The sequence below is a fragment of the Heterodontus francisci genome, unplaced genomic scaffold (genome assembly GCF_036365525.1).
Source record: "Heterodontus francisci isolate sHetFra1 unplaced genomic scaffold, sHetFra1.hap1 HAP1_SCAFFOLD_51_1, whole genome shotgun sequence".
Lineage (NCBI taxonomy): Eukaryota > Metazoa > Chordata > Chondrichthyes > Heterodontiformes > Heterodontidae > Heterodontus > Heterodontus francisci.
Genome location: NW_027141937.1, coordinates 1,678,582 through 1,694,245, shown reverse-complemented (window position 1 = coordinate 1,694,245; position 15,664 = coordinate 1,678,582). Strand labels below are relative to the sequence as shown.

The following is a 15,664-nucleotide window of genomic DNA, read 5'->3' as shown; positions in this document are numbered from 1 at the left end:
TCAACATTATGTTCATAAAACCATAGAATGATACCCAAAGAAGGAGACCATTTGGTCCATTGTGTCAGTGCTGTCTCCTGTAATCTGTACATTTTTCCTTCCAGTATTTATCCCTATCGCTTTTCAAAGTTACTACTGAATCTGCTTTCAAGTCCTGATCAGACAGTGCATTCCAGATCACAACACATCACTGTATAAAAAATCATTCCTCATTTCGCCTCTGGTCCTTTCTCAATCACCTGATAAATACATCCTCTGGTTACTGACCCTTTTGCCACTGGAAACAATTTCTCCTTATTTAACTTATTGAAAACCTTCTTGAAGATGACACATACTAGACTGCCAGTAAAACTGAAGCCCATTGAATAAAAGGGACAATGACAGCATGCATATGACGTTTGCAGACTGATAGGAACATAGGAGCAGGAGTAGGCCATTCAGCCCATCGAGCCCACCCTGCCATTCAATATGATGATGACTGATCGTCCACTTCAATGCCTTTTTCCCACACTATCTCCATCTCCCCTATGTCATTTGTATTTAGAAATCTGTCAATCTCTGCTTTAAACATACTCAATGACTGAACTTCCACAGCCCTCTGAGGTAGAGAATTCCAAAGATTCACAACCCACTGAGTAAAGAAATTTCTCCTCATCGCTGTCCTAAGTGGCTTTCCCCTTACGTTGAAATTGTGTCCCCTGGTTCTAGACTCCTCAACCGGGGGAAACATCTTAGCTTCATCTACCTGTCTATCCCTTTAAATATTTTGTAAGTTTCAATGAGATCACCTCTCATTCTTCAAAACTCTAGAGAATACAGGCCCAGTTTCCCCAATCTCTCTTCATTTGACAGTCCCGCCATCCCGGGAACAAGTCTGGTGAACCTTCGTTGCACTCCCTCGATGGCAATGATATCCTTCCTAATGTAAGGCGAACAAAACTTCACACAGTATTCCAAAGTGCAGTCCAACCAAGGTTATATACAATTGAAGCAAGACTTCACTACTCCTCTACTCAAATCCTCTTGTGATAGAGGCTAACATATCATTCGTCTTCTGAATTGCTTGCTGCACCGGCATGTTAGCTTTCAGTCACTTATTGACAAGGACACCCAGGCCCCTTTGTACATTCACACTCTTACCATTTAACAAATAATCTGCACATCTGTTTCTCCTGCCAAAGTGGATAACCTCACATTTTTACACATTATATTTCATGTGCCACTTTCTTGTCCACTCACTAAGTCAGTCCAAATTCCCTTGAAGCCGCTTTGCATTTTCCTCACAACACACATTCCCACCTAGCTTTGTGTCATCTGCAAACTTTGAAATACTACATTTGGTCCCCACATCCAAATCATGTGAACAGCTGGGTCACAGTGTGGTGGTGAACAGTTGTATTTCTGTCTGAAGGAAGGTTTACAGTGGGTTCCCCATGGTTCCTCATAACTTCAGTTATGTGCAGAGACTGGAAAAGCTGGGGTTGTTCTCCTTGGAGCAGAGCAAGTTCAGAACAACTTTGACAGAGTTAGAATCAAGGAATCAAATGGTTACAGTACAGAAGGAGACCATTCAGTCCATCATGTCCATGACAGCTCTTTGCAAGAGCAGATCAGCGAATTCCACTCCTCTGCCCTTTCATTGTAGCCCTGCAAATTTTCTCTATTCAGGTGTTTATCCAATTCCCTTTTGAAAGCCACGATTGAATCTGCCTCCAGCACAGTCTCAGGCAGTGTATTCCAGATCCGAACCACTCACTCTGTCCCACACCCCTGGTACCATTGCAGAAAATCTTTTCTGTTCATTTCATCCCTCATAAATAATTGAAATGAAATGTTTATTAGGAAATGCACAACATAAAAAGGAGAGAGAAATAAATGCTGAGTAAAATAGAAGTCAATGTTTGAAAGGTGAAAAGAGCAAAAGATGTAACTTTTATTCTGGATGAATGAGAGGAATATATCACACTTTGGGGATTTTGTAAGAGGATTTACTGATAAACCTGGGATTTGAAAGGAAGCTGGTTCATGGTTTACAGAACAAATTCAGCCCCTGGGGTGGAGCCAACAGCTGCACCGTCCAATAACAGACAGGCCGGGGACACTGTCTCAGGCCGAGTGAGCTCAGTCGATGAAAGCATGAAACCCTGAATCTCAAGTTTTTGAGTTTGAGCCCACGTTGGGTGTTTTCTATTTCCCTTTTCGGCTGATTTTACAGCCGTTATCCAGCTCTGAATTCCTCGGCAGGGAGTTCAAGGAGTGTTTGAAATGAGATTCAACAGCAGTATGAGAAAGTCTCTCCTTGATTCAGGACTCTTACCTCTCTGCAGGATCTCACTGCTGAAGACTGAACTTTATCTCATTTCATTCTCAGCTCAGGGTCAGTGTGGTTCACTGGGACTTCTGGCTGTCTCCCACTTCACAATCCATCAGAGCTGAGAAATCAATGGGGAATATTACTCACATGTTGTAATGTTTTATAAATACTCGAATGTATTTCACACTGTGTCTAACAGTGTGAATCTCCCCTGGTATATCAGCTCACCAACACTTCAACAGAACATTCACATAATGTGAGATCTGAGATCTGTTCAGATCCCTTCCCCAAGACCTGGAAAGTGGGATTGGGCTGGATCACTCTTTTTCAGCTGGCACAGACACGATTGCTAAATGGTCTCATTCTGTGCCATAAATTTTCTCCATTTTCAATGTTCTATGAAGTGAGGTGTGATTGGGAGGGGCAATTCCACCAGGGTTATATTTTCTACCAAAACAATGACACAAGGGATACTTCACTTTTTTATTCATTCATTCATGCGATGTGGGCATCGCTGGCTAGGCCAGCATTTATTGCCCATCCCTAGTTACCCATGAGAAGGTGGTGGTGAACTGCCTTCTTGAACCGCTGCAGTCCATGTGGGGTAGGTACACCCACAGTGCTGTGAGGAAGGGAGTTCCAGGATTTTGACCCAGCGACAGTGAAGGAACGGCGATATAGTTCCAAGTCAGGATGGTGTGTGGCTTTGAGGGGAACTTGCAGATGGTGGTATCCCCTGCATTTGCTGCCCTTGCCCTTCTCGGTGGTAAAGGTCGCTGGGTTTGGAAGGTGCTGTCTAAGGAGTCGTGGTGCATTGCTGCAGTGCATCTTGTAGACGGTACACACTGCTGCCACTGTGTGCCGATGGTGGAGGGAGTGAATGTTTGTAGATGGGGTGCCAATCATGTGGGCTGCTTTTGTCATGGACGGTGTTGAGATTCTTGAGTTGGAATTGCACCCATCCAGGCAAGTGGAGAGTATTCCATCACACTCTTGACTTGTGCCTTGTGGATGGTGGACAGGCTTTGGGGAGTCAGGAGTCATGGTTGAGTGAGAGGAATATATCACACTTTGGGGCTTTTGTAAGATGATTTATTGATAAATCTGGGATTTGAGAGGAAGCTGCTTCATGGTTTACAGAACAAATTCAGCCCCTGGGGTGGAGCCAACAGCTGCACTGTAATTACTCGCCTCAGGATTCCAAGCCTCTGACCTGCTCTTGTAGTCACGTTATTTGTATGGCTACCCATGGTAACCTCCATGATGTTGATAGTGGGGGATTCAGTGATTGTAATGCTATTGAATGTCAAGGGGAGATAGTTAGATTCTCTCTTGTTGCAGATGGTCATTGCCTGGCACTTGTGTGGTGCGAATGTTACTTGCCACTTATCATCCCAAGGCTGTGAGACTGCAATAGCTCAGCTGGGAGAGTGTTAGACTGAAGATCCCTGGTTCAATCTGGGGTTTTGGCAGTTCTCCTTTATTCTGCATCGCCCTTTGGTTTTGACTCTTGAGCTGCACAATTTACACTGAAATTATTTCCCCAACTCTGAAGGTTGGATTGGAATAGAGAGATATCAAGGATGGGAAATATTTACATTGTCTGCTTTAGCTTATTCTCTATCTCCTTGTGTCCTTTTCCCCAGTTTTTGAATCTTTCGGGGTCGGGTGAACATTTGATTTGCTGCATTTGTCCCAAACTGAAGCCTTTTCCACATCTCTGGGCGGTCAGACTTGCTCTGTCTGTTTTTGCTGCTCGTGACCATTAACGAGAACAGGCCACGAGTTCAATGTTTATCAGCAAATGGAAGATAACTGGAAAGAATTCTGTGTTACTCCAGACCAGTGACAAAGATGCAATGGATGTTATTCAAAATAAATTCCCTCTGACATTTTATGTAAACTTGTTTGCATCTAAAAGTTGGATTTTAAGTGTTACAAAAATGTGTCAAATTAATGACTGACCATGTGACAGCGCACATGGGGATCAAATCCACAGCCTTGTTGTTATCAACACTGCGTCCTAACCAACTGAACTAAGCGGCCTATAGACAGAGCCAGGTATGGGTTTGAGCCGCACGCTGGGCGGTTTGTGTTTTATTTCTCACGCTGGGTGACAGAGCGATTGTACAAACAATGGACACATCACATCCCTGAAACATTGTTCTGATATAAAACAGTGTGAAATAAGAACTGAGCATGGAAATGGAACCAGAAATCAGGACTTTAATCTATTGAAGTTTATCTTGAAATTCAACCATTCACTGAACATTCCAATCGATCGAACTCTCTTCTGATATAAAATCCAGGAACTTGAGCTGCTGTAAAACATAACTGAGCCTGACGTGATCTGAACACACAATCTTCTGATCTGCAGTCAGACGCGCTACCATTATGCCACTAGCTCACAAATAAAATAAAGTGTTTCATTCCTGACAGATTTACTTCTTGTTTAGATTCAGTGATTGAAATTAATTCAATCCTCATCTGACCTCCACTCTGTGAATGCCTGCTACCCGACCTGAACCCGACGAGACCCGCGACCTGTGTCGGGTCCGGGTCATGTCGGGTCGCTCTTCCGGGTCTGGCTTTCGGGCTCAGGTCAGGTCGGGCCAGGTTCGGGTCGGGCTGGGTCCAGTTCGGGCTGTGTCCGGGTCGGAAACACACAGGAAGTATTACATTTTGCTCGGCTGGGAAGTTGAGTTTAGTAAGTGTCAAAAGTTGAAAAGCCAACCTGAGCTGGGAGTCCGGGACATCAAGGAGGGAAACTCTGAGTCTGCTCAGTGAGCAAGTGAGCATCTCAATGATGTCATTGCGCTCATGCTGCAGCTTCCTGTAGATTCGGAATCGGGAGGTAGGTAAAGTGAACATTCCGGTGGTCGGGTAAGGCTCGGGTCGGTTTGGGCGTGGGAATAAATGGAGATACTCGGGCCGGGTCGGGCTCGAGTCCAATGTGGTTCTGTCAGGTTCGGGTCGGGTTTTTTTTCCTGACCTGAGCAGGCCTTCACCGCTCTGTCAGTTCAGTGCCTTATTTAAACTATTACTTGGAGTTCTGTTTTCCAGGGTCTCGGCTGTTTAAGTGTTTCCCAGACCCACTACTCTGATTAATCAGACATTTTGCTGCTAACTGTTGCTGCTACAATTGAAATGTAAAAAAGAATTTCCAGTGACCTGCAACCAATGGACAAATACATTTCAGAAAGATAAAGCTCATTCACCAATCCACAAATGTGTCTTTCTGCTTATATTTATAAACAACTCCTTCTCTCCACTATGAGAACTATACAATCACTACAGTTATTTGAAAGTTAGTATAAGATGTTCCAGTTCATCAATTTTAAAACTGCAGCAGGTATTTTCCAGAAAACTTCTCTGTTGGAACCTCAGTCCCATTTAGATTGAAAGTGGACCATTAATGTATTCACTTGTTCATTGTGGACAGGTGTCTGACTTGGAATAAATCTCATTAACTTTCAATGAGGTGGCAGTATTTCTGTGCTCCCATTTTACACAGTCTGTCCTGTTCACGCACCATGTTTTTATTCTCCTCTCCCATTCTCCACAGGATACAGATTACAAGCATCATCAATCTAGCTGTTGAAAAGCATTGGAAGAATCTGGTCACACAGGGATTGAAACATTCATTTTCTGCCATTTTCCAAGTTGGTTGCTTTAAACACAGTACGATGTGCAATCATCTTGAAAAGAGATTCTCTTCAATATCCAATACAAACTGAATTACAAACCTGACAGACAAACACAGGAGAACAAGTGACTAGTGAACACAAACCTCATGGTGCTCATTTTCAGATTTATTGCAGTCATCCGACAAAACAAGTGAAAGAATATTCCAGTGAAATGATTTGGAAAGTAGGTGTAACTTTTGTTGGTGCCTTTCTTTGCTCTGTTGGTGAAACTTTCTTGCACCTGACTCCTGTTCATGTCTCTGTTTCCTCTATTGAATCAGGAAGGAGGTATTTGATCAGAAATCAACTGGATTGTGTACCTTTGAGAGGGGATTTCTGCACCATCAGGGCTGGAAACAGGAGTGAGTGAAAGACAATGTGTGGAGTTTGATTTTGTACAGAGGGAGAGCAAATCTAACAGGACTGTGAGATATTGGCCTGGATTTTACAGCCCCAATAGCGGTGAACTCTGAGACTTTCACTGCTGTTGAGGGTCTGAACAGCACTGCAACTGCTGGTACATGCACACACTAACACCAGCATCTGGAAGTTGTGGTGGTGAGAAATGTGCTTAGAAGGAGCCTCTGATCATAATCACACCAGCCCACTCTTTAAAGTGACAGGGACCTGTAGTTCAGCAATTTGGGCTCATTGCCCACAATGTACCCTGATTTTTACCTGGGTTGGATTAAAGCCGGTACCAACAGGCTCTGGGCCGCTCGGGAAGGACTTTTCTGTTGACACAACAGCTCCACTATTCCAGGAAGACACCGGCAGCAGCAGGGGTCAACTTTCAGAGGGAGTTCAGACATTTTAAATGTTGTATTTTATTTCTTAATTGTCTGTAAGTTTTTAGCATGGCCTGATCAGAGTTCTTAAATTTACATCTGACTTTTTATTAACAAGATTGAAGGGTTTTTAAAAGATCTCTAAATATATATGACTTTTTGTCAAGATTTACTTGGCTTCTTTGTGAAGGCTCTTGAGCAAGATTGAAGTGACTTTTAAAAACTACATCTTATCCTTTAAAATCCTGCTTCCATGTAGATGACATTGGAAGATGACTTCAGAATAGCTTAGACTATCTTTCTAACAGGTACTGCAACAGCTTAAGACCTACTTTTCTGCAAAAGCTGGTGAATTACCTTCCGGGAGCGGAGAGGAGCGGAGCGGAGCAGACCTATATGGACCGATATGAGGAGAACGCCGAGAGCGGAGCCTATAAATCCAATCCGAGGATCGAGGCCCAGTCTCTTACCTTCCAGGAGTGGAATGGAGCTCTACCAGTGTGCTGGAGTTTTGAAAAAAAAGAAGCCAACTGTGACGTCAGAGGAGAGCTGCAAGGTGATTGGTTGGTGAGTCACTGCAGTTAGTGTATTTAAATATCATAAAGAAAAGGGCAAAGTTTTTTAGGTGAAAAAAAACCTCTGCTGATAAGATGAGTACTACTAAAGTGTTTTTTTTATTCAGTGTAACTTATGAAGGACTTTAGATTGTAGTAGGTAGAACAAGGCCCCGAGTGTCATTAGCATTTTTTAATTAAGGGAGTAACTAATTAATCTAAGGGTAAGTCATGGCAGGAGAACTCAGTCCCGTGATATGCTCCTCCTGCGCTATGTGGGGATTCAGGAACCCTCCCAGTCTCCATGACGACCATGTGTGCAGGAAGTGTATCCAGCTGCAGCTACTGGCTACTTGCATTATGGAGCTGGACCTGCGGGTGGTTTCACTGTGGAGCGTCCGCGAAGCTGAGGACGTCATGGATAGCATGTTTAGTGAGGTGGTCGCACCGCAGGTAATGGATGCACAGGCAGAAAAGGGATGGGTGACCACCAGATGGAATATTTGGAGCAGGCAGGTAGTGCAGGAGTCCCCTGTGGCCATCCCCCTCTCAAACAGATACACCACTTTGGTTACTGTTGGGGGGATGACCTCCCAGGGGAAAAGAGCAACAGCGCGGTCCGTGGCACCACAAAGGGTTCTGCCGCACAGCAGGGGAGGAAAAGTGGTGGAAGAGCTATTGTGATAGGGGATTCTATCATAAGGGGTGCAGATAGGCGTTTCTGTGGCCGCAAACGAGACTCCAGGATGGTATGTTGCCTCCCTATTACTAGGGTCAAGGATGTTTCGGAGCAGCTGCCGGAAATTCTGAAAGGGGAGGGTGTGCAGCCAGAGATCGTGGTCCATATTGGTACGAACGACATAGGCAGGAAGAGAGATGAGGTTCTGCAAAGTGAATATAGGGAGTTAGGCAGAAGGTTAAAGAGCAGGACCTCTAGGGTTGTAATCTCAGGATTACTCCCTGTGACACGTGCTAGTGCGGGTAGGAATAGGAGGATTAGGAAAATGAATGCGTTGCTGAAGACTGGCGAAGGCGGGAGGGCTTCAGGTACTTGGATCATTGGGATCTCTTCTGGTGCAGAGGTGACCTGTACAAGAGGGACCGGTTGCATCTGAACTGGAAGGGGACCAATATCCTTGTAGGGAGATTTTATAGTAATACACTGGAGGGTTTAAACTAGTCTTGCAGCGGGGGTGGGACCCAAAGTAGTAGTCTCTCCGATGAGATAGTTGAGGCAAATGGAGAGGTTAAAGCAAGCAAGTCCAGTAGGCAGGCCAGGCAGGGGCAGGACAGGGAGCGTGGAAGGTCTGGTGGGCTAAACTGCATTTACATTAATGCAAGTATCCTTACAGGTAAGGCAGATGAACTCAGAGCATGGATCGGTACATGGGATTGTGGTATTGTAGCTATTACGGAAACGTGGTTGAGGGATGGGCAGGACTGGCAGCTCAATGTTCCGCGGTACCGATCCTTCCGGCGTGACATAGGTGGAGGTAAGAGAGGAGGGGGAGTTGCACTATTGATTAGAGAGGACATCACGGCAGTACTTAGAGAGGATATCCCGGGGTGAATGTCAAGTGAGGCCATACTGGTAGAACTTAGAAATAATAAAAGGGTGATCCCTTTGATGGGATTATACTATAGGCCCCCCAATAGTCAGGGGGAAGTGGAGGAGCATATTTGTAGGGAAATCACAGATAGGTATAGGAATTCTAGGGTTGTAATAGTAGGTGATTTTAACTTCCCTAATATTGACTGGGACTGCCTTAGTGCTAAGGGATCAGATGGGGAAGAATTTGTTAAGTGAATCCAGGATAGTTTTCTGAAGCAGTACGTGGATGGCCCGACTAGAGAAGGGGCTACACTCGATCTCCTCTTAGGAAATGAGGATGGGCAGGTGGTTGATATGGCAGTGGGGTAGCACTTTGGGACCAGTGACCATAACTCTATTAGCTTCAAGATAGTTATGAAAAAGAATAGGACTGGTCCTCAGGTTGAAGTCCTAAATTGGGGGAAGGCTAATTTCCATGGCATCAGACAGGAACTCTCAAAAGTTGAATGGGAGAGGCTGTTTACAGGTAAAGGGACGTCTGGCAAGTGGGAGGCTTTTAAAAGTGAGATAGGAAGAGTTCAGGGCCAGCATGTTCCTGTTCGATGGAAGGGCAAGGCTGGCAAGTTTAGGGAACCTTGGTTGACAAGGGATATTGAGGGTCTGGTTAGGACAAAGAAGGAGGCATACGTCAGATACAGGCAGCTGGGATCGTGCGAGTCCCTCGAGAAGTATATGGGATATAGGAGTATACTTAAGAAGGAAATTAGGAGGGCGAAAAGGGGCCATGAGATTTCCCTGGCAGATAAGATAAAGGAGAATCCTAAAAGATTCTATAAGTGTATTAACAGTAAAAGGGTAGCTCGGGAGAGAGTAGGTCCCCTTAAGGATCAGTGTGGCAATCTATGTGTGAAGCCATGCGAAATGGGCGAGGTCTTAAATGAATATTTCTCGTCTGTATTTACCGTGGAGAAGGTCATGGAAGCTAGTGAGTTCAAGGGAGGGAACAGCGATATCCTGCAGCATATCAACATTACAAAGGAGGAGGTGTTGGAGGTTTTGAAGCGCATTAAGGTGGATAAATCCCCAGGGCCTGATCAGATGTATGCAAGGATGCTATGGGAAGCAAGGGAGGAGATTGCTGGGGCGCTGGCAGAGATTTTTGTATCATCGTTAGCCACGGGTGAGGTACTGGAAGACTGGAGGATAGCTAATTTGTTAATTAATAAATTAAATAACAAACAATGTCGCCTCTTTCTCTTCTAAACTCTGGCGGAGACAAGCCTAGCTTGTCCAATCTTTCCTCGTAAGGCAGTCCACCCATTCCATGTATTAGTCTCGTAAACTTTCTCTGTACTCCCTCCAAGGCATTTACATCCTTCCGCAAATAAGGAGACCAGTACAGTACTCAGTACTGCAGAAGAGGTCTCACCAATGTCCTGTATAGCTGAAGCATAACCTCCCTACTATTGTATTCAATTCCCATGGTGATAAATGATAACATTCTATTAGCTTTCCTAATTACGTGCTGGACCTGCATACTAACCTTTTGCAATTCATGCCCTCGGACACCCAGATCCCTCTGCATCTCAGAGCTCTGCAATCTCTCACCATTTAGAGAATATGCTTTTTTATTCTTCCTGCCATAGTGGACAATTTCCGACTTTCCCACATTATACTCCATTTGCCAGGTCTTTGCCCAATCACTTAACTTATCTATATCCCTTTGTAGCCCCCTTATGTCCTCTTCACGACCTACTTTCCTACCTATCTTTGTGATCAGCAAATTTAGCAACAATACCTTCGGTCCCTTCATCTAAGTCATTTATATAAATTGTAAAAAGTTGAGGCCCCAGCACAGATCCCTGTGGCACACCACTCGTTACTTCTTGCCAACCAGAAAATGACCCATTTATGCTGACTCTCTGTTTCCTGTCAGCTAGCCAATCTTCTATCCATGCCAATATGTTACCACCGACACCATGAGCTTTTATTTTCTGCAATAACCTTTGATATGGCACCTTATCCTTCTGTAAATCGAAATACAATACATCCACTGGTTCCCCTTTATCCACAGCACATGTAACTCCCTCAAAGAACTCCAATAAATTGGTTAAACATGATTTCCCTTTCAAAAAACCATGTTGACTCTGCCTGATTACCTTAATTTTTTCTAAATGCCCTGCTATAACATCCTCTGTAATAGCTCCAAACATTTTCCCTAAGACAAATGTTAAGCTAACTGGCCTGTCGTTTCCTGCTTTCTGTCTCCCTCCCTTTTTGAATAAATGAGTTACATTCACTCTTTTCCAATCTAACGGAACCTTCTCGAATCTAGGGAATTTTGGAATATTAAAACCAGCGCATCAACTATCTCACTAGCCAATTCAGGACCTGGCGACTTGTCAACCCGCAGCTCCAACAATTTGTTTAGTACCACTTCCCTGGTGATTGTAATTTTCTTGAGTTCCTCCATCCCTTCAATTTGCTGATATACGGCTAATACTGGGATGTTATTTGTATACTCAATAGTGAAGACCGATGCAAAGTATCTGTTCAATTCATCTGCCATCTCTTAATTATCCATTATTAATTCCCCAGACACACTTTCTATTGGACCAACAGTCGCTTTGTTAACTCTTTTCTTTTTAAAATATCTATCGAAACGCTTACTAGTTGTCTTGAAATTCCTTGCGAGCTTTCTCTCATACTCTAATTTTACCTTCCTTATCAATCTTTTAGTCATTCTTTGCTGTTTTTTATATTCTGTCCAATCTTCTGACCTGCCTCCCACCTTTGCACAATTATCGGCTTTTTCTTTAAGTTTGATAGTATCTTTAACTGTTTTCGTGAACCATGGATGGTGAGTCCCACCTTTGGAACTTTTCTTTCTCGTTGAAATGTATCTATTCTGTGTATTCTGAAATATCCCCTTAAATGTCTGCCACTGCATCTCTATTGACTTATCCCTTAACCTAATTTGCCAGTTCACTTTAGCTAGCTCTGCTTTCATGACCTTATAATTGCCCTTATTTACATTTAAAATACTAGTCTGGGACCCACTCTCCTCTCCCTCAAACTGAATGTAAAATTCAATCATATTATAATCGCTACTACCTCGGGGCACCTTAACTATGAGGTCATTAATTAATCCCATCTCGTTGCACAATGCCAGGTCTAGTATAGCCTGCTCTCTGGTTGGCTCCAGAATGTATTGTTCCAAGAAATTATCCCCAAAACATTCTATGTACTCCTCATCTAGGCTACCTCTGCCCATCTGAATTTTCCAATCTATATGTAGATTAAAATCCCCCATAATTATCACAGTACCTTTCTGACAAGCTGCCATTATTTCTTCCTTTATATCCCATCCGACAGTGTGGTTAATGTTAGGTGGCCTGTACACCACTCCCACAAGTGACTTCTTGCCTTTATGATTTCTCATTTGTACCCAAACTGCTTCTGCATCCTGATCTCCAGAACTCAGGTCATCCCTCTCTATTACGCTAATACCATCATTAATTAACAGAGCTACCCCGCCACCTTTTCCTAGCTTCCTGTCCTTCCGAAACGCCATGTCACCTCCAATATTCACATCCCAATCTATGTCGCCCTGCAGCCATGTCTCTGTAATGACTATCAGATCGTACTTATTTATTCTATTTGTGCTCCCAGTTCATCTGTTTTGTTTCAAATGCTCCATGCATTCAGACACAGAGCATTTAGTTTTGTCCTTTTATTATTTTTGTCACCTCTAACCTTATCTGTCGATTTACTCTTAGATTTGTACATTCTGTCCCTTCCTGTCACAGTCTGTTTATCATTTCCCATATTTATACCTTTCTCTCTTGCCTTGTCTCTCCTCCTTGATTCACCATATCTTCCCAAAAATGATCCCTTGCCCCCACTATTCAGTTTAAAACCGTCTCTACTTCCCTCGTTATGTGGCTCGCTAGAACACCGGCACCAGCACGGTTCAGGTGTAGACCGTCCCAACGGTACAGCCACCTCTTTCCCCAGTACTGGTGCCAATGCCCCACGAACCAGAACCCACTACTACCACACCAGTCTTTCAGCCGCACATTACTTTCTCTAATCTTATTTGTCCTATGCCAATTTGCACATGGCTCAGGTAATAATCCAGAGATGATTAACTTTGAGGTTCTGCTTCTTAATTTGGTGCCGAGTTCCTCATACTGACTTTGCAGAACCTCTATCCTTGTCCTGCCTATGTCGTTGGTACCGACATGGACCACGACGACTGGATCCTCCCCGTCCCATTGTATGTTTCGCTCCAGCCCTGAGCAGATGTCCTGAATCCTGGCACCGGCAAGCAACACAGCCGTCTGGACTCTTGCTTTTGCTGCAGAGAACAGAGTCAATCCACCTTACTATACTGTCCCTTACTACCACTCCATTCCTTTTTTCTCCCTCTTTGAGCCGCAAACACTTACTGCAGACGTGTTTGCCCTGGATCACAGTGGCATCCAGGAACTCCCACATGCTGCAGCTGTGACACATCACCTGTCCTGTCATCCTTAACGTGTTTCAATTAACTACTTAAATATTTTATTCAATTATTCATTTTATTACATATTTTATTAAACTTACCACTAGTTTGTTTACTATTTTAAACGTTAGGACTAAAATGGATCTTAATCACTTACCAGATGCGCATCAAGCAGGTCGGTTCTTCCAAACCAATCAACTACCTGCTTGCCTGTGATGTCACAGCTTACCAGATCCTCACCAAACAGCTCCTTCCACTGCACCGAAGAAAGAACCAAATCCTGTATCCTCACCCCAGCGGCTCTCTGTTTCCCTGCTCTCACTCTCCATTGTGCCGTCACTCCTCGATTTTTTCCCCCTGCTCTGCTCCTCTCTCTCTGTCTCCGAGTCTGTGCTTTTGGCGCATTTCTTCATTTGTTGTTCCGTTGTGCTCCTCTGTTTCTGGTCCAAAATCTGACTCTGGTGGGATTTGAACCCACAACCTTTGAATATCGTCTTCATCATTATTTAGAAGTCCAACACGCTATCCATTGCGCCACAGAGCCTCACACATTTTTATTGACCTCACTAAGGCCTTTGATCTTGTCAGCAGAGACGGCCTCTTCAAACTGCAATGGAACATACGCTGCCCTCCTGACCTCTTGGGCATCATCTCTTCTTTCCACGAGAACATGCATAGTTCCATCAGTTACAATGCAGCAACATCAGACGCTTTCAAGATCAGCAGTGGGGTAAAGCAGGGCTGCGCGCTGGCGCCAACTCTCTTAGGAACAGAGGAACATCGGAGTAAGCTATTCAGAACGTCGAGCCTGCTCTGTCATTCAATTCGATCATGGCTGATCACCTACCTCAAAGCCCCTTTCCCGTGCTATCCCCATATCCCTTGATGTCATGAGTATCAAGATTTCTATCAATTTCTGTCTTCAACATGATTGAGCTGCCACAGCCCTCTGGGGCACCGTATTCCAATGATTCACCACCGTCTGAGTGAAGAAATTCCACCCATCTCAGTTTTAAATGGCCTACTCCTTATTCTGAGAGGATGTCCTTTAGTTTTAGACTCACCAACCAGGGCAAACATCCTGTCTACATCCACACTGTCACACCCTGTAAGAATTTTGTCAGTTTCAATCAGATCACCTCTCATTCTTCGAAACTTTAAGGAATACAGGCCCAGTTTCCTCATAAGACAATCCCACCATCCCAGGGATTAGTCTGGTGACATAAAAACAAGAAATGCTGGAACCACTCAGCAGGTCTGGCAGCATCTGTGAAAAGAGAAGCAGAGTTAACGTTTCAGGTCAGTGACCCATCTTCGGAACTGACATATATTAGAAAAGTCACAGGTTATAAGCAAGTGAGGTGGGGGTGGGGCAAGAGATAACAAAGGAGAAGGTGTAGATTGGACAAGGCCACATAGCTGACCAAAAGGTCATGCAGCAAAGGTAAACAATATGTTAATGGTGTGTTGAAAGACAAAGCATTAGTCCAGATTAGGTGTTAATGGACTGAATATTGAACAGCAGGAAGTACAAACCTGAAAAAAAAAACAGTAGGTAAGCAAACTGAACAAACTGAGATGAAATGAAATAAATGCAAAAAAAAGATTAGTCTGTTGACCCTCTGTTTCACCCCCTCTATGGCAAGTGTATCCTTCATAAGATGAGGAGACTAAACTGTACACAATACTCCAGTGCGGATTCACCAAGGCTCTATACAATTGCAGCAAGACATCTTTACTCCTGTACTCATGACCCCTCGTGTGGGTACAGCATACCATTTGCCTTCCTAATTGATTGCTGCACCTGCACAAGAGCTTTTAGTGTCTCAGGAACAAGGACACCCAGGTCCCTTTGGACATCGACACTTCCCAACCTCTCACCATTTAAGAAATACTCTGTCTTTCTGCTTATTCTACCAAAGTGAATAACTTCACACTTATTCACAAAATATTCCATGTTCTTGCCCATTCACTTAGCCTCTCCAGGTCCCCTGGAAGCCTCTCTGCATCCTCCTCACAACTCATACTTCACCGAGCTTTGTGTCATCTGCAAACTTAGAAATATTACATTTAATTCCCACATCCAAATCATTTATATAGGTTGTTAACAGCTCTGGCTCCAACACTGATCCTTGCAGTACCCCAATAGTAACAGCCTGCCATCCTGAGAAGGACCCGTTATTCCTGCTCTCTGTTTTCGGTCTGTTAACCAATTCTCAATCCATATCAGTATATTATCCCCAAGCCTATGTGCTCTAAATTT

General features: G+C 44.0%; 1 non-coding gene across 1 annotated transcript; it reads right to left on the bottom strand.

The window, feature by feature from the left end:
• Nucleotides 1-13,854: 13,854 nt before the first annotated feature.
• On the bottom strand, nt 13,855-13,945 carry trnar-ucu (transfer RNA arginine (anticodon UCU)). Its single transcript is given in 2 exon segments — nt 13,855-13,890; nt 13,909-13,945. It is a non-coding gene; the product is annotated as a tRNA-Arg (tRNA).
• Between the last annotated feature and the right edge of the window lie 1,719 nt (nt 13,946-15,664).